We start from the raw sequence: 20,309 nt of genomic DNA, 5'->3' as shown, positions 1-20,309 counted from the left end.
TGTTTGATTTGTATAGTTTGGATGTAAAGTTTTGGCTACGTCATGTTATTAAGATTGCAGAGTTTGGTAACAAGCACTGCAGTATAACATATCCATGGAAGTGTACATTTTGTACTGTGGTGTATTGTTAGATGTTTGCTTCAATGGTTCTATTATGCAGCAGTGTTTCTGTGTTCTATTAGAATATACTTACTGTTTGATTTGTTGAGATTGGATATATTTTTTTCATGAGTTTGGTAACTGGAGTACATATTCTTTTTCAATTTCTGTGATAAAAGAAAAGAGCATGTTAGAGTATGTATTTTATAAAGACTTCTTACATTGCATAATAGACATTGCAGCTTTTTTTTACCCTCATATTTAGTTTACAAACCGGTGTACTGTGCAATTTGCTCAGTTTCTGTGTTTGTTTTTCAAATCATTGGGTCTGTGGGAAAAAAATCCATGTCGGATTAAAAAAAACTTTTTTGTTATGCTACAGTCTATTTGTTTGTTTGTTTTCAGTGTTCACTTGTTGTTTCTGGCTAATGTTCTATCTGTTGGCTTGTTGCAGATTTTTGGAGCAGTTAGATACCTGTTGGCGTATTGTAACTGTCTATTTTTTGTTATAATTTAGTGGTATTCATTTATCTGTTTGTTTGTTATAGAATCTTGGGGCAGTTAGATACCTGTTGGCGTATTCTAACAGTTTATAGTTTTTTAATAGAATTTTTGTTAAAGTTTAAGTACAGATTAGTTATTAAATTTTGGTGTTAAGAAGATTAAATAAGCGTTTGTAAGATTTTCTGGTAATCTCTGCTTTAGAGTAATCGTACTATCATTACATTCAAACCATCCACATTTCTTTTTTATATGCTGTGTAGTGACCTGCATTGGTTGTGGCACCTGCGTGGTAGATTATACATATTGTTGTGAAGGTTTTCTTACCAAGTGATACTTGACCGTGTGTGAATCCAGTCTGCTTGCAGTTGTTTTTGGTACCATCTGCATTGTAACGTAGAAGCATTAGTATTGCGTAGTTACTATGTGTTTGTATTAGTAAGGTGGAGCGATTATCAGAATTGCAGGTAGTACATAATCTACAATGGTTTGCATTTTGTACAAGTTGCTGAAATGGAGTGGATTCACAGTTAGGTATGGATACATACACAAAGCGCTCATTAGGGATTTGTTCCTGTGTCAAATTGTTGCAGAGAGTGCATGTATGTTTCCACATGTATGAAATCTGGAAGATTTCATTTATAGGTATGTTTCTGTTTTCCAGTACTTGTAGTAAGTACATTAGAAATTCTTGTGGATCTTCTTGTGAGTTTATAGTGAATTTTACCATTCCAGCACAGTAGTCCAATTCTTGTCTTATTCCATGAATACTATACGTGTTGTCAGAATTGTTTGTTGCATGAAGGACTAACATTTGCAAACACAATTGGTCTGTACTGTATAAGTAAATGTTGTCAACAATTGGTGGCAATTGAAATATAATATTCATTGCTACATTCACGTAGCAAGTTACACCAGTTATATTTGAAAATTTGAATGGACCAGATAGTTCTGTGTCCAAGTCATTTTTTTGGAGTGTGTGTTGCTTCTATGAAGACGTACCTGAGTTAATTTGAGTAATAGGTTCTTCTTTCGTTGTGGTAATTGATGAAGTATTAGCTTCTTTCACTCTCTTTGGAGGATTTGCAGTCATATCCTGTTGCATTTCTGTTTGAATTAGTTTTCTTTTACAATGTTTTCTTTTTTGTGGAACAGGATATGTTTTTAGATGGGGGAGTATATTGAACGTAGTCTATTGTATTCTAAAATGCAAGGAATATCAGTGTTTACTTTACTTCCAACAAAGTTGATTAGAAATAGACCGTCAAGTGTAACTAAGCGTGATAGTGCTACGTAGCTCATGCCTTCTTTAAAGACTGTGTTACCAATATCTATCAATGCTTTGTCTAGGGTAAGACCTTGTGATTTATGAATGGTGACTGCGTATGCTAGAGTTAGAGAAAATTGTTCTTTGCGTGCATACATGTCTTTGAAGAGAACGAATCGAGCTGTTGAGCACCCTATCCTTTTTACTTCTGAAAGTTTGTCAAAGAGAATATTGACAAACTGAATGTTTTTGTCACGTTGGTATGTTTGAAAGCCAACAACTGTATCCAGTGCTCCATTAACTAGTCCTTGCTCCACGTCAAGGTTATGTTTAAGCATTACTCTATAGTTTAAGGATAATTTTATTATTTTCTCCAAAGCAGCTGTGTTGTGGCTTGTTGACACATGGGTAGTGTCATACCATGTACGTCCAGTTTGTCTGTGGAGCAATTTCAATTATTGGTTGCATTTCTTTTTTCAACATTGTTTCATGAATTTGGAACATCTTGCAAGAGTTGGCATTAAGGACATACAATTGACATTTTTGTGCGCTAATTGTTTCATAACATCAGTAGCACATGAGTTATCACCATAACGTGCATGGATGTGCCGGGCTTTTAATATTGCTTGTGCTTCTTGAGATAGTACACTAACTCTAATACTTTTTAAAATGTTGGTGTAAGTGAGGTCTGCAGAATGGCGCATGTTTTCTGTTAATTCTCTGTATTGGAAATATTGCCAAAGGTTGACGTTTCCAATGCTGCCAACAGTTTTACGGCAGAGTTTGTGTCCTAAGGTTTTAAAAATAGGTTCACCTTTCACTGGTGTCAATTGAAGAAGATCTCCGAAAACAATAATGTGTCTTCCTCCAAAGAGCTCTTCGTAGTTTGTTTTAAGTACTTCTTGCAATCTTAGGTGAATCAAAGCCAACATTAGGTTGGAGACCATGCTCACTTCATCTATTAGTAGCATTTTCATTTGTTTTAACACTCTGCGTAGTTCCATTGCAGCTTCTGAAGAAAGTTTGTGATAGTCTCATTTGTTTTGGTGTTCTACTGGAAGGAGTAGTAATCTGTGTAAAGTGACACCGCCTATGTTTTAGACAGCTAAACCTGTCGGGGCAGTTACAACAGCTGACAGTTTGTTGTTTGTCAATTGTTGAAGGAACTTGCTGATGATTTTGATTAAGTATGTTTTGCCTGAACCAGCTTCACCACTGACGTATAGTAGTATAGGTTTGTAATTTTGGCAGGTACATTCTTTATTTTCATGTTGTATACCATGTGCAATTTCTTTTGTTACTTCTTCAAAAATGGTGCGCTGCTCTTTGTTTAGTTTTGATTGTCGTACAGTTAAGTCTTCTGTATCTTCTTCATAGTGACACATGGGGCCTCATTACACGGTAGGCGGTAAGGGTTTACCGGTACTGGTATTTTACCGGTACCGGTAAATCCTTACCGCCTTACTACGAGGTCCCTTTGCGGGTTGGGGAATTTAACGCCTGCTTTTTGCAGGCATTAAAAACCAACCTGCAAAGGGACCAGTGGAGCTAATTACGGTACCGCAATTTGCGGTACCGTAATTAGCGCCTTCACCATTCCCATAGAGCCCTATGGGGCAAAAATGGAAATGGGGAAGGGCAATGGTGGAAGGGGGAATTACCGCCCCGCCAACCTTGGAATAGGGTGGTAATTCCCCTTTCCACCAAGGTGGTGCCGGTATTTTACCGGCATGAACCATGGCGCTAATAGCGCCATGGTTTACCGCCTACCGTGTAATGAGGCCCATGGTGTTTTCTACTTCTGTCATAGCTAATTCTGCTTCATTTGCTATTAGTGGTTGTCCCAGTGGTTCTTGGCTTCCTGTTACAGAAGGTTGACTACTGTCAGGAGTGTCCTTATCTATTTGGGCCTGGAGTTCTTCTTCATGTTGCTGTTCATTGTGCAACATTGTTTTGTACTGCGTAAAGTTTACATCGGTGATAGTGATTTAATTTGCTTTGAAAACGTCTTCATAGGAGTCATAGTTATCTAGTATCTCTTCTTCTTTTCTCCATGGTTTAAAATGTTGTGGCAGGGACATGTAACATAGCTCTTTCTGTTGAGGAGTTTTTAATGACAATTTGATATGATTAATTAAGCTTCATTTGGTAAGTTTCACTAAGCTGCCTTCACAATCTGGCACTCTATATCTACCTTTTTGTTTATCAGGTTTTATATTATTTTTGTATACAAAGTTTTGGGCTATGTGGTATAGACACATGGTTTCCAAAGTGGTACTCCTGTTCGGGTAATATGTGTCTAGTAAACTGTTTTTCAAAATGTCTTGGCTGTTGGGATCATTTTTAACTATTATTTCTATGTCTTCATATGATTTGAGAACTCTTTTTCTAGATTTAGCAGGACCAAGCCTTAGCCATACTATATTTTCAGATTTTCCATACAAATCAGTACCGGTTAAACGATCTGCAGCTTCATAGGAGCCACATTCTCTATGAGAGAGCATTTTTATGCCTAAACTGTACAATTTCTGTGATAGTGTTTTGTCTGATGATAGGTCATTCCAGAGGTCTTGAAGCTCTGTTTTTTCTGCTTTTGTTAAGAAGGCTGTAACATATCGTGCAACTGCAGTGAAATTGTCTGCAATGTACTGCACATCTATGTTTGCATTCCATAAGAGGGCAATGATTTCATTGTAATCATTGATATATTTTGATTCTTCTGTTCTTTTTATGTAATACATGTTCTTAGGTGATTTACCTTTAACACTTTGGGCCTCATTCCGCAATTGGAGGTAGTCATGATGCTATTTGCGCCATGACTGCCTTCAATAACGGTACCGGCACCGGTCTCGTTCAATGGGGATTTACCGGTGTAGTCCGACCTTTGTGGGACCGGTAAATCCCCATTGAAAAAAACATTCCTCATTCCCATTTGAGCCCCCATAGAGCTCAATGGGAATGGGGAAGTAGCTAATAACGGTACCGCAATTTGCGGTACAGTTATTAGCTCTGAAGTCTAGTCTGGTCAGACCAGGCGTTAAGGACAGGACCCGCAAAGGGACCTCAGAATAGGGCACAAAGGGATTACCGGTAATCCCTTTGCGCCCACCTCGGAATGAGGCCCTATGTCTAACTGAAGATATGAAGTTGTTCACTTCTCCTGTTTCTATAACTGGTCTAGGGAAACCAAAGCGACATTTGGTGTAGTATTTCCCTTTGTCTTTGTATTTGTGACGACAATATTTGCCACATTTGTGTCTTTGAAATTGTACAATTTGTGCATGAAGGTCACTATGGGCCTCATTACGAGTTTAGAGGTAGCCATGGTGCTATTAGCACCATGGCTGCCTCCAAGCCGGGCTCCATTACCAGGTTCCTGCATTGAGGACTTACTGGGTCATTCCGACATAGGAGGACCCGGTAATTCCTCCTTGCAAGAACCATTCCCCATTTCCATTTGAGCCCCCATAGGGCTCAATGGGAATGGGGAGGGAGGTAATAACGGGCCCATAAAAACTGGCCTGTTATTACCTCCCTCTTCCCCTTGCGGGACCCAGAAAGGATGCCTGGTTGTACCAGGCATCCTTACAGGGTCCTGCAAAGGGAACCTCGTAATCGGCGCTCCCGTAATGAAGGGGGCCGGTCCCGCATCGACCCCCTTCATTACTGGAGCGCAAGCGTTGTAATGAGGCCCTATGTCTCGTTTGTGGAAGATATTTCACAAGTGACATATTTTTGGATGAACTGCAGAACAGTGGCATCACTGTCCTGACCAAATTTAGGAGCATCTTTAATCCATAAAAGCATGTGGATATGTGGTGCTCCTCTGGCTTGGTATTCTTTTCTCCAAACGAAGTGTTGCACTTCTCCGAGGGGAGGAACAGTTTTATTACATATAAAGTGTAGCATAGCAATGAAACGATGGTGGAAATATCTTGAAACATTAACATGATCTAGAGAGCAAAGTTCTCCAGGTGTTAGTATCTCTATGTTTGTTTTGTTTTTGTTTGATATGCGTAGGAAATCATGTAAATCTTCCCATGCATATTCTGCACAACTTAATGTAACAAACCAAGTGGGTGGGCCAAGGTTTCTTATCATACAATGTACATCTCCGTGACGTCGGAACCAGCACTCTTTCGTACCACGCATGTTTGCAAACAGATTTGTAATGCTTGATTGTAAAACCTCATCTTTTTCTTGCACTTTTTGTATTAATTGCGTAGCTGATATATTTTGAAAGTGGGTTTCTGATTTCAATATGTTTGCAACTCCGTAACATAGAGTTGCTAGTTCACTTTCAAAGAGTAGTTGGAATATGTATTGCACATTTTGTCTGAATCTGGGATCTTCAGAATACATTCGTAAAGAGCGGTAGTCTGATGCTGTTATCTGAGTGGGTCTATCATCGTACCTTCCTCCTTTGCCAGTAGGAAATAGTAGAGGAAAAGCACGTGCTTCTATACTTTTTTCCCATATGCTCATTGGTGATCCTTTGGTTTGTCGCATTTGGTACGTTTCTAGTGCATCATCTATGGTGTCATTAGAGTGTAATGGATGAATTGTATAATGGTCTAAAATATTGGATACTGTAGCAGGATCTATAAGTTCAAATTGACCAGTTTCTGGTGACTCTTGAATTATTTCAGTTGTTTCCTTTAAGTTTTCTTCAATATTTATTTCTTTGTAGTATTCATTATTGTCTTTTAGATATTGCAAGGCTTGTCTAACTTTATGTAAGTCCACGAGTTGTTGCCACATTTTTTTGTCTTTTGTTGGTAGACCATTTACTAGGACAATTAAAGATTGCTCTATTGGACGTTGCACTCCTAGAGTGTGCACATTTTCTTTCAGATCTAATGGTAAATAAACTACAGTCAGTCAAACACCTTTATTCGGCCTAAAAAGACCATCAAAGTACATCCTACAAAAACTATTCTAGAAATTAGGGTACAATTCTGATACAGAAATACAAAAAAGATCAACAAAAAAGGAAACAACTGGGCAGTACAAACAATCCAACCCCTCCATTGGGAACCCTAAACAGTTATTTGCGCCAATAATCTGGTCCCACCATCCCCTTGGCCCCGCCAATACCCATGGCGCCTCGGGCCCAAGGTAGTCAGATTAGCGCCTGAAAGGGGGCTGTTGCTAGAGAAGGCCCAATATTTGCAGATCTGAAAGGGGCAACAGAGCTGAGAAAAGGGGGCATACTGATTGAGATCCCGCTCTTCGATGGCTGGCCTGCCCGTCCATAACCTCCCAAAACCATGTGCGCTGTACTCCGATCCCAAGAAGTCAGTTTGATACTGTCCAGGGTGTTCTTGCCCATACTAATGATTCTGCTGCACCCCGCCAAAGCCTCTCTACGTACAAACGGGAAACCTCCAGAGGTTTTCAACCAAAATAAACGTTTGTTGAGTAGCGCATCCCTTGGCTCCTTCTTGTCTACTGCCAATTTGGGCACCCCCTGGAGAAAGACTATAGTGCGTGTGGGCTTTCCTTGTTCAGGCAGCTTGTACTGACCCCCCCCGACTTCCACGCACCCTGGGCTTTGGATTCGGTACAATCGGAGCCCTTGGGGGCAGAGGCCTGAGCCAGGTTTTGGTGAATGGCAGTCCCTTTGGATGTGGTCAGTACCAGGAGAACCTGTACAGGTAGACTTTCCGGCGAACTTTCCAGGGGTGGGAACTTGTGCCCTTTGGCAACAGGGGTGGTGATCATGTGCTCCTCCTCCTGGATAATTCCACCTTCCTTCCTTTGGGCCTCTAGCAGGGTTTGTAGCAGATCCTTAATGATAGCCAGTTCCGCCAGAACTTGGGTGCACCCACAACCCCTATGGAAGGGCACCTCCTCGGTGAATTGGTCAGAGGTCAGATTGGGTTCAAGGTTACTGGGAGCAGTAGTTTGATTAAAGACCTCGACCATCCAGAGTGGGGTCACACAGAAGTGGGGGCTAGCCCCTGAACTTGTAGACGAGAGTATATCACTCCACGAACTGTTATGGGAGCTTGAGGAAGGATTGCCCCTTTGGGCAGTTTGTGTCAGTCTGTCCCCTGCAGGCAGGAGAGATGTCACAAGAGCTGGGGGGGTTCAATGGGTGAGGAGATCAGTGGTAGTAGCCGGGACCACACCCGTAGTTTGGGTAGACAATGGACTTAGTTCCGGTTTGCCGCCATTAGCTGCGCTGGCATCCTGAGGTGGTTCAGACCGTAGACCCTGGTGGTTAAACAGAGAATCTTGACTCCCCATGTGCTGCTGGGCCGTTGCTTGAGACAGATTAAATGACACTCCTGAAATGCCAGGCCTAGACAAGGGCTGAATGGAGATAGACTTGGTGGCAAACAAACCAGCAGATGGCCCTATGGTCCCCCTAATAATGCCCGTTGTGGTGGTTGAGGTTGCCCCCCCAAGGGTGCTGTCCCCTTAATACCAACGTCTTGCGTTGATGTTTCTGCATGGGTGATTCATGGCTAATGGGTGGGGGGAGAATAGGAGCGGGGGAAACTGGGATATGGGGTCAGTAGTAGGCTGCACCCTAACTGGTTCCTGTAAGGCTACTGTTTCCTGAAACTTTTGGAAGGGCCCACCACTCGCCTCCATCGCGGTCCTCCTCCCATGCTCACCTCTGAATTCAGTGTCCTGTGTCCAGTCTCCAGTGCAAGTACCTTGCGGGTTCAAACCCCAGCTGCGCCGAACACCACGCAGCACTAAACACTGCGCCCTTGCCCCGCCGCGAGCTTCAAAGCTGCGGGGCTGGGAAGGTGCCAGTAAGCCCAGGGGGGGCGTGGCCAAAGCAGGAAACGAGGATTCCCTCTGGGGAATGCGCTGAACACCGCGCCCTTGCCCCGCCGCGAGCTTCACTCCTGTGGGGCTGGGAAGGAGCTGGTAAACCCAGGGGGGGCGTGGCCAAAGCAGGAAACAAGGATTCCCTCCGGGGAATGCGCTGAACACCACGCACTTGCCCCGCCGCGGGCTTCACCGCTGCGTGGCTGGGAAGGTGCTGGTAAGCCCAGGGGGGCGTGGCCAAAGCAGGAAACAAGGATTCCCTCCGGGGAATGCGCTGAACACCACGCCCTTGGCCCGCTGTGGGCTTCTACTTTGCCACGAATGCCTTTCACCAATTCAGAGGGAGGTAATTTTGCTGTTTTTGGTCGAAGGCTTATTATTGCTTGAAATGGGTGCACTGTTTGAATTATGATGTTCGCATATAAATTGAGTTGGTGTAGGGGTTTGGTAGTGGGAATAATTCCAAGTTATTTGTGATAGCACGTGAAGGAGTTTGGTTGTTGTCAAGTTTTGTAGTGCAGTACCTGCAAAGTATTAAGGGGTCAGTTATTTCGTATTTGTTTTCTGCTACAAGGTAGAGAGCTAATTCAAACCATTTGGAATCTTCATTGTCTTCTATTTTGTATGTTACGTCAATAGTTTTTGTGTTACTTTTGTAAAAAGTTCTGCGGCAACACATACACACATGGTTTGGTACTTCAGCGGATGTACTTTTACATTTTAGTATTTCTTTTTTGTATGTGTGTAGTAGAAGGTTGCCATGTGCAGAATTGTTGCTAGTCTGTTGTGAAGCTATTGCATTTTGTAAGTGGCATTCACTTCCAAAATATTTTCTCTGGATACGGTCGATTTCTTCTTGTAGGTCTTTGGGTGTACCATGCAGAAGAGTGTTATTTAAATTGGATAGTTCTAAAGCAGGACTTTTAGCATAGTACGGTTTATAGACAAGATTTCTTATAGTTGAATGATTGTTGATATCATTTTGATATCATGGAAGGTGCTTTTGCAAATAGGTCCTGAAATGCAGGCTAATGAATGTCCTAGTAGTCCTGTGTATTTGCGCACTGGACAGGTATCCATATTTTGCAGCACTTTCATGTTGATTTTGTCTTTACCTTTCACATACTGATTGAGGAAATGGCGTAAAGATTTGAAAGATTTTTTGGAATGTTACACATTGACGTGCATGGCCATTTGTATACTGGACGTTCTGGTTCAGTCGAATGGCGAGGTAATTCTGAGTTTTCTGGGGATATTTTTGTAAGCAGTATTTCTTGTTCCATTATGGTATTATTAATTTTTTCATAACTTCGTCCACTGCTATGGATGGCAATTGTGTTTGTTTGGTTTTGTTTGTATCCTTCTTCATTAAAATATGGTTCTGTGCTTGTGGTGTAACTCCATTCACCTCCACAGATATTTAAGAAGTTATTTTTGTTGACATTCCGTTTATTGAGAAGTTTTTTTGTAGTTTAGTAGTTAGTTTTGTTAGTGGTTTCATTCTGTTTAAAACTGAAATAAATAACTTCCTTTTGAGAAGAAGTGCACTGTCTACGAGAGCTTCTAGGATTAATTTTCTACGGTAGGTTTTAAGGGTTGTGCATGATTTCTCTCCTGTTTTTATAAGATTCTGAGGGACTCCGTGGCGGAACATTTTTGCTAAAATACTTTTTTTGGTTGGTGACTTGCTAGTATATCAAGATTTATAGGAGCAATTTTAGCAGTAGTGGTAGCCGAATTTTTGTTAAGCATTTTTTGTTTCGTTTTACATTTTGATAGAGGAGGCAAAGTTTCTGTACTAGAAGCTTGTTTTGTTTCGCTAAATTACTGCATTAGCTGTTTTGTTTGAACGTTTTGTACAAACTCTGGTAGAGATGGATGCTTAGTTTGGACACTTTTATTTTCATTTGCTCTATTTCTGTGTTGCTTTCTACGGACTTGCTTTTAGGTATGGGTTGGGCCGATTTGCAATGTATGTGTGCTGTGTGCATGAGTGTCTGAGTATGATGGGAAAGATGTATGTGGTGGTGTGTGATTGTGCATTAGGCAGTTACAATGAGTTGGGAAGGCTATTCTTCTATTTGTGTGTTACTAAACTGTGGTTCAGATGAGAGTAGAAAGTGAGCTAGTGGTGAGGAGAAGTATTAATAGTAAACGTAATGTCATAAAAAATAAAACAGTTCTTTGTTTTGTAGTACTAACATTCAAAAGGGTTTAGTATGTTATTTGTGTTCCAAAAAAACGGGGATTTGTGTGCCATTCTGCCTGCTAATCTCTGTTTAATAAATGGGGATTTGTGGGTAGAATGGTTCAGAAATCGCTGTTTATTTTTGGTGCGCAAATTACATGAATGAAGCACACAGTGGGCCTCATTACGAGACTTGCGCTGATGGAATGAAGGGGGCCGGTACGGGACCGGCTCCCTTCATTCCGTCAGGGCTCATTACAAGCTTCCCATCGCGGGACCCAGGTGTCCTTTTCGGGTCCCGCGAGGGGAAGAGGGTGGTAACAATGGGACACTTATAATGTGCCCGTTGTTACCTCCATCCCCATTCCCATTGAGCCCTATAGGGGCTCAAATGGGAATGGGGAATGGTTCCTGCAAGGAGGACTTACCGGGTCCTCCTATGTCAGAATGACCCGGTAAATCGCCATTGCAGGAACCCGGAAAAGGAGCCCGGTTTGGAGGCAGCCATGGAGCTAATAGCTCCATGGCTGCCTCCAAATTCGTAATGAGGCCCAGTGTCTTTGAGGAACAGTAAGAATATTAAGGTAGTATTAGTATTGTTTTTTGTGGAATGAGCAGGTTTTTTCGGATATGTTGTTTGTAGTTTAGATGCTGCTGATTTTCAGGAGGGTGGTCTTCAATGCAATTGTAAAAGAAAGAAGTTAGTAATTTTGTGTGTTTATAGCACTGATGTTAATTTAGATGTTCATTTTTATGTTTTTGTGGTAGTATTCTTGTTTGATATCTGAACATAGTGTATGCATGCATTTCATTTGACTATGTGCAGCCTTTATATTTTATTTACAATATGTTAGTTCAACATGCTTCGCAAATGAGTAGAATTTTAAGTGCATGAAATTCACTTGTTTTTTTAAAGCTGTGTTGTAGATAGAAGACAGGTTAGGAAGTGATAGTTGATTATAATAAATGGGACACATTTCAATAAGTTCATTTTATAGGTAGACATGCCAACAATTGGGAGTCCCAGAGAGGGAGATTTCAGCACAGCAATCGGGAACATTTATTTTTCTCATAGGATTGCATTGGGATTAACAATAATTTAGGTGGGAGACAGTAACAAATTGTGCGATTTTTCAATGAAAAATCAGGAGTCTCGCGCCTTAATCGGGAGGGTTGGCATGTATGTATAGGTTATGCGGGAGACAGTAAAAAATAGTGAGATTTTTCTATGAAGAATCGGGAGTCACGCGCTTAAATCGGGAGTGTTGGCATGTATGTATAGGCTATGCAGGTTTAGTGGCATTACTCTGTTTATATGGATTCATAAGAGTTGTACATGTACTCTGAATAAAATATGCATACCTGTAGTTTGTAATCATGCATGTGGATATGCATGGAGCTGTAAGTAGAAATCTTCGAGACTTGTACAGTAGTTTTTGTGGTAGGTGCTTTCCAATGATATGAGACTTGTACCCAGAGTGATAAAAAGTACATTTGAAGTGCGGAACTCTGATGATGGAGTTCGATGTAGAAGTCTTGAATGTGATTGGTGGATGGTTGTGTGACTGCTTAGCTGTATCCAATGAGGGAATGGCACCGAGAGTGATATGGAAAGGGTAGAAGGGCTGGCTAAGAGTTACGTGCCTTGCGGACACCGCGGCTGTTCGCGGGTAGGGCGTGCCACTTCCGGTGTTTTCCAGCAAATCCAGTATGGAAAGGGGACTGTAGGAATCAGCAAATCAGATGTTGACGTGAATTTGTGTAGAAAGAGAGTGTGTGTAGTGAAGATGGCAGAGGTGGAGAAAGTCAGGGTGTTGGTGCTCGGAGATATGTTTGTTTATGGTTTACAGCAGTATTCTGAATGCAGGCATGTGGCAAACAATTTCGATGTTGAATGAGTGGAGGTGGTGTGGAGCGCTGTGCCTGATTGCAATGTAGAGGCAATTCTCCAAGTTTGTGAAGATATGCGTAGGATGAATAGTCCTCATCTGGTAGTTTTGCACTATGGTGCTTTCCATTTGGGCTACGTGAGTGCCCCTACTTTGTTGGCAGATTTGGAACAGTTGGTTCAAGCAGTAATGAACATCTTTCCAAATACGAAAGTAATTTTTTCTGGATTACTACCTAGGGCAATATGGGACAATAGTTCTGTTTTTTGTCCTCAGCAAAACATTGCTAGGTGTGTAATAAATCGAGGCATGCATGCTTTCATGCTTAGAGCTGGTATGTTTTTCTGTAACAATGAGAATATTGATTCGTGTAATGCTGATTGTTTTGAAGAAGATGGTGTTTCTTTATCTTTTTGGGAAATGACATGCTGTTTTGGAATGTAAGGGTTGCTTTGGAGAAGGGTATGTGAAGATTTTAGTTGTAAAGTAAAATGAAAACCCCCCCAAAAAAATACAAAATAACAGGCATCTGCAAAAATAAAAAATAAAAAACGTCTCTTTTCAGAGCCCACTTCAAAGGGGAAATGGGGCACACTATTTAAATGTACATTCATCACGCTCAGATCTTTGATATGTTCGCGGACACAGCGGTAGCCTGCGGACAGCGCGTATTACATACAGGGATTCTGGGATGGAGAGGCATGCAAATGAGAATGAGCGGAGCTAGGGATTGGTCAGTAAAGTTTAGTGGGTGTGTTGTGTAAGGAGAGATTTTGTGAGAACGTCTTTTTCCTAAAAGAAGAACAGATAGCTATGGCTGTGTATAACTTAAAGATTTATCATTTCAATTTGACTTATAACTGGACTCAGCTGCCTTTAATTATTATTAGTACACGGTGAGAGTCAAGCAGAATGTAACACACATTCTGATTGGCTCTCGCCGGGTTGTTACCCGGCCGAGAATCCCTCGATTCTCGGCCAGGATTCCAGCTGCTTTGTCCATGGCAGGGGGCGTGGCAGCCCCTGAGCCAATTAGCAGGATCTAAGTGGGGCTATCCCTCCTGGAAGCCTCCACACGGCTGGAGGCTGCCTTCGTCCCCCACCGGGGATTCAGGTACATTTTAAAAAAATGTCATTTCCCTCCGTCTTTCCCTCCCCCCAACCCCACTTACCTTCTTTTCTGTCGTCCTTCGGGAGCAAACACGCTGGAACGGTCCCAATGACCACCATGGAAAGGTAAAATGGACTTCCCGGCGACTATTTTCTGTGTCATTTTAAAATTTTAATTTTTTCTGTCCCGAAACACTGCACGGGCACTTCGCTCAGGCCTATAAGTATGGGCCCCGGGGCATTACCTGACTCGGTAATGCCCCCTCCGTTCGGGGCATATTGGTTAATTAAGTGGTAAATGAGTGTGACTGTCTGTACATTAAACCATTATTTTTTTTTCCTCTTGCACCTTTATGAGGATTTTTAATCCTCATAAGAAGGGTTATACATTCATTATTCACAGTTCATAACTTTACCATTTATAATTTGTATGCAATTTTAAATGAGCTTTACTGCCTATAAAGTACAATTCTTTTATGAATAATGTTAACTGCCGACACCTGTTTCCACCCTTAGGATCTTCTTCAGGGCTATTCAATTAAATAACAAACAAACTGGCATCAGTCCTTAGTGATCTTCCAATTTGTAAGTCACATATATCTCTCATCTGTTTTTCTAGTACTTTCATAATTCGCGTCTTAAATATAGTTCTTGGTTGTTGCACACGTTAGGCGGAAAGAAGAGAATAAGAAAAAAGAAGAAACTCACATTAAAATATAAAGACATTTAGATAAACGACTTAATACTAATCCGTTAATACCTGTTGTGCGTCTACAGGACAATTGCTCACATTTGTGTATACGCTGAGTGAGCGATCATACTATTTTCGTATAATTTAATCATGAATTAAACAGGTATAGAAGTAGATTTGTATTATTGTAGTATACATACCTCTGTCTCTTCAGTGTAGATACTTTTTATTTTCTTCTGCCACTAATTACTGAATATTTTTAGGCTATATTCTTAATTCACTCCAACTTCCTAAATCAAAAAATCAGTTTTTATTGCCATAATCATATGTGAAAAGGTGTATATCAGTAGTATCTTTAAAGTCTTACTATAGTCTGTGCCATTTGACCTTAGCTGTGCTTGTTTCTTATATCACAGCGTCTGTCAGGTTAGCAAAATGCTCTTAATTTCTGTGGGTTCTCTTGTACAATTATCTCATGTACGCTGATTTCTCTATATGCATTCTGACTAGTTATGAATTAAACACCTATTACACATTCAGGTCCCTAAAACCAATCCTTCTTTCTCTCACAAGTGCTCCCAAGTAAATTCAACTACTACAATAATCCTTTCACTAGAGGCTGCCCCCTACCCTCTGACAGGGCCAAATATACACATCTGCAAATCTAAATCAATGACCCATGTGCGCCCAATTAGCATCCAGCATACATTACTCTAATGTTATGTTATGTTATGTTATGTTATATGTTATGTTATGGCTATTTGTAAAGCGCACGGTCGCAGGAAGGCCTCATGGCGCTAGAGAGGATGTGTTACATGTACTCACCCATGCGTGTGGCATGTTTCCATTAAAGTACCTTACACTTTATTACTTCAATTATACTTCGTTTAATTGCAAAATCAAAATTTTAATTAGTATAATATATTTGACAAATATCTTGACACCACTTCATCACAATAAAAGGATTTCTATGCGAGGGCTCAATGCTTTTGCATTGACATGGCTGGAAACCTAATTCGTACAGGCGCGAGGCGTCAATGCCTGCAGCGTATGTACACCTATGGGCAAGCATGTCATTTTTGATTTGGCATCTGTGTGATTTATATTATGAGTTGCTTAATCCCATACACGTTCAGCAGCATCAGGTATTTAATTATTAAGTGTGACTAATATGCATATTCATCGCTCGTTCAGTAAGTTTTAATGCAGACAAAGTTCATTGAGAAATGTTATTCTTATGAGTTTAACTATCACTAGTGCATTGTTTTGCGTTTTTACCGTGTTTGCAAGGAGCCTTTTGCTTTCCTCGGCTGTTCCCAGCCCTCTCTGCCCCTACCTCACCCACCTGAAGCTTATTGGTTGAGCAGCCGACCCCACGTGACCGGTCGGCCCTATTTTCAGAGGTCGCCCTGTGCAGCTTTTCTAAAAAAAAAAAAGAAATTCTGCCGCAGTTCATGCACTTTTAGCGTGTTGCTATGCATGATCTTAAATAAACGTGAATATTCGCAAAACAGCCAAGTCATTATTTTCCATGTCGAAATAGCATACATCAAGCATGCAAAGGAAGGGTTTTACTTTATGATTCAGTTTAACCGGCTTAGAATAAGAAGTACATGCCCGTCAAAGTTCCAATCGCTCAAATCTTACAGGCTATAAAAATCTGTGCAGATAATATAGAGACAGATAAAACAGGCAATTTTCAGGTACTTGTTAGGGTGCTAACTAACTAAGAAAGTTCTCATATAGCGCAACACTAACCCAAAGGTCTCAGGGGTCTTACATAAACAGAACATGAAACACTGATCGGCCGAGATGGTGTAGGCATAGAAGAAGTCACTGAACGTCCTCAGTCTGTCCACCTGAAGGGCCTCATAACATCACCCACCTCTAATTCCCCCTTCTCTTGAGTTTTTCCACTTGCCAGAGGGCGGGTACGTGTTTTGTTTCGAAGTAAACGGTGAAAACTGTTTGTTGAAGGCTGCTGCTCATCAGTGAGCGAACATGTAGGTCAGTGCTACCATCTAGCGGCCATTTCTCAGAGTTTTGTCGATAAACCTAGAAAGCACGGCGTGTGCCCCTAAACAGAACCTGCCGGACCTACCTACCATGTGACGCTGTCAAAGTCGATGGCAGCACCAAGACAAATTTGCATATGACTGTGATGGTGCACACCAGGTGATACAGCTTTCACTTTGGAAGAGAATACATCCTCCCTTGGCACCATCACATTTTAATTTCATCATGGCCTCTAGAAGGCAGACACTCTGAAGGCTTCCCTTTGTAGGTATGCACACAGGGTTTCCCTCGAATGCCCCCTTTACCACTTTAGAATTCAATCTAAGTTGTGCTATATAGCTTATTTATCCATTTTATTTATTTATTTATTTATTGTGCATTTGTATGGCGTTTGGACATCAAGGAATTGTATTTCAAAGCGCCCACAAGGCAAGGGGGAGGGAACATGAGAACAAAGGCAAAACATAAACAGATGGGTCCTACTAGGCCTTGTGAGCATTCAGAACGTGCAAACAACGTGTCCTAACTCAACCAGCAAACTCCAACTGGCTGGAGTATCTTGGAGAGCACTGCTTGTTTTTTCTCCACAGGAGGCACTGGACCCAACCACTCTTAGGCAGCTCGTTGGTTTCTAGGTGTCGGCATGACCTCAAAATATAGCACTCTTCTTTCTACAGGAACCACTGCACATAACAGCTCAGAAGTGTTCCAGCAAAGTGCCTAAAACAACAACTACATTTTTGGGGACCCCGATGTAATCATGTTCGACTATAGATGAACAAATACCCAAGGGGGACGTTTGGAAATACTACTCCTGTTACATCCTTTCCCATTTAATTCAGTGGAACCCCCATCATAATACTGTTTGATTTGTTTCCTGGCTGGTTTGTGGGGTGTGTTATTTTTTTTTTTTTTTTTTTTTGCATGACTCACCTGCTCAACTCATATCGATTGGGGTTTCCTGGTCAGACCTTAAAGTCACCCTTGAAGAGAGAGTTTCTCTCATTTTCTCTCACCTTCCTCTTTGTCAAGCATTTCAATCCACCTTGAGTCGAGTGATGCAGGAGCACAACACATAGCGCCAGCCCTCATTCATTGCACAGAGGGGACCCCCCCCCCCCGTTGGCACGGCCGTGCAAAAGTCCCCATCTGTGCACATTTTCACATTTCCACCAAGTAGCAGAAAAGTGAAAAGGGGCGCATAGGCAGCATCACCTTTACTCTTCACTTTTCCACTATGAGTGGCATTTGCCATGGATTCCTATGCATTCCACCTGGTTTTACCACCTGAACATTTCACGGGAATCCAGTGGTTTTCCACCAGCATTCAAGTACATGCTAGCAAACATCCTGACAGATTTGAAGACAGAGCTGGAAAAGCAGGCGACATGTGACATCCTTCCTGTTCTAGGGAAGCAGGCCAAGGTGAGTGTACCCCCAGAGCCTTGCCCCAGATTCCTCCCAACAATTTGAACACTGTAAACGTGTTTAAAAGGCGTTTTTTCCACGCACTCGGCGCTCCGGTATCCATCCCCCCTACCAAACCCTCCCTCTGTGCCCTGATTAGCTACTTGCAAAAATCTAAACAAAGTAGCGGCGCGCGGCGTCCTCGCCGGCACCATCACTACTAGGGAAGCAGGCAAAGGTGAGTGTATCCCCAGAGCCATGCCCCAGATTCCTCCCAACAATTTGAACACTGTAAAAGTGTTTAAACTGTGTTTTTTCCATGCACTCGGCGCTCCAGTATCCATACCCCCTGCCCCCTTCCTTCCTCAACCCAATCCGACCTCCCAAACCCTCCCTCTGTACCCTGATTGGCTACTTGCACAAATCTAAACAAAGTAGTGGCGCGTGGCGTCCTCGCCAGCACCATCACTACTAGGGAAGCAGGCCAAGGTGAGTGTACCCCCAGAGCCATGCCCCAGATTCCTCCCAACAATTTAAACACTGTAAAAGTGTTTAAAAGGCGTTTTTTCTGCGCACTCGGCGCTCTGGTATCCTTCCCCCCTGCCCCCTTCCTTCCTCAGCCCAATCCGACCTCCCAAACCCTCCCTCTGTGCCCTGATTGGCTACTTGCACACATTTCACGAACCCTCCTAGGGCAGCCCTCTGCCCGTTGCAGCCCCAAGGCCAAAGGCGGCTCCTACATTGGCGGCTCCAAGAAGTGTCTGCAGGTGTCCGCAGGGGACGCCAAGGAAGCCAGCAGCTAACAGACACCAACAAAAACTGTGAGTGTGGCATGGGTGGGGAGTAGGGCAATTACTCTACTCCAGAAAACCACTGCCACTATCTTATCTCCCAATAACATAGAGTGCCATAATATTAGCATGTCCACATTTAGACAGAATTGTAAATATTAGCATGCCCACACTTAGAATTGTGACTTTGTGACAGAATTAGACTTTGAATGTTAGCATGCCCGCACTTAGATAGAGTTGTAAATATGAGCATGTCCACACTTAGACAGAATTGCAAATATTAGCAGGTCCACACTTAGATAGAATAGTGAACATTAGCCTGCATCGCATCTAGATGGAATTGTGAATGTTGGCATGTCAGCACTTAGATAGAATTGTAAATAAATATTAGCATGCCCGCACTTAGTAGAGTTGTAAATATTAGCAGGTCCACACTTAGATAGAATAGTGAACATTAGCCTGCATCGCATCTAGATGGAATTGTGAACGTTGGCATGTCCACACTTAGATAGAATTGTGACTTTGTGATAGAATTAGACTTTGAATGTTAGCATGCCCGCACTTAGATGGAATTGTGAATATTGGCATTCCCACACTTAGATAGAATAGTGAACATTAGCCTGCATCGCATCTAGATGGAATTGTGAATGTTGGCATGTCAGCACTTGAATAGAATTGTAAATAAATATTAGCATGCCCGCACTTAGTAGAGTTGTAAATATTAGCATGTCCACACTTAGATAGAATTGTGAACATCAGCCTGCGTCGCATCTAGATAGAATTGTGAACGTTGGCATGTCCACACTTAGATAGAATTGTGACTTTGTGATAGAATTAGACTTTGAATGTTAGCATGCCCGCACTTAGATGGAATTGTGAATGTTGGCATGTCAGCACTTAGATAGAATTGTAAATAAATATTAGCATGCCCGCACTTAGTAGAGTTGTAAATATTAGCATGTCCACACTTAGATAGAATTGTGAACATTAGCCTGCGTCGCATCTAAATGGAATTGTGAATGTTGGCATGTCCACACTTAGATAGAATTGTAAATAAATATTAGCATGTCCACACTTAGATAGAATTGTGAACATTAGCCTGCGTCGCATCTAGGTAGGACTTTGAATGTTAGCATGCCCGCACTTAGATAGAGTTGTAAATATTAGCATCTCCACACTTAGATAGAATTGTAAATGAATACTAGCATGTCCACACTTAGATAGAATTGTGAAAATTAGCCTGCGTCGCATCCAGATGGAATTGGATTCTGGACATACTGTGATAGGGGTCTAGACATTGGCCTGTGCCGCATCTAGATGGGATTGTGAGGGTCGGCAAGTGCCACACTTAGACAAAACTGTGAATGTTAGCATGCTAAAGGTCAGGTAACCCACCAACCAATATAACCTCAAACTCTGCATAATTATCTCACTCAAAAACTCACACAACCATCTCTCGCACCACAAGCCGCACGCACTTCACAACACTGCAACAAAACATAAGCCAGAAAAAACAGCACACGCGGACTGACACCGATCCAATACCTGCACCAAAGCTCAG

Source organism: Ambystoma mexicanum, chromosome 6q, assembly GCF_040938575.1.
Source record: "Ambystoma mexicanum isolate Mex_15411 chromosome 6q, UKY_AmexF1_1, whole genome shotgun sequence".
In the NCBI taxonomy this organism is placed as follows: Eukaryota; Metazoa; Chordata; class Amphibia; order Caudata; family Ambystomatidae; genus Ambystoma; species Ambystoma mexicanum.
The sequence above is the reverse complement of the archived record's forward strand: the minus strand, read 5'-3'. Positions refer to the sequence as shown.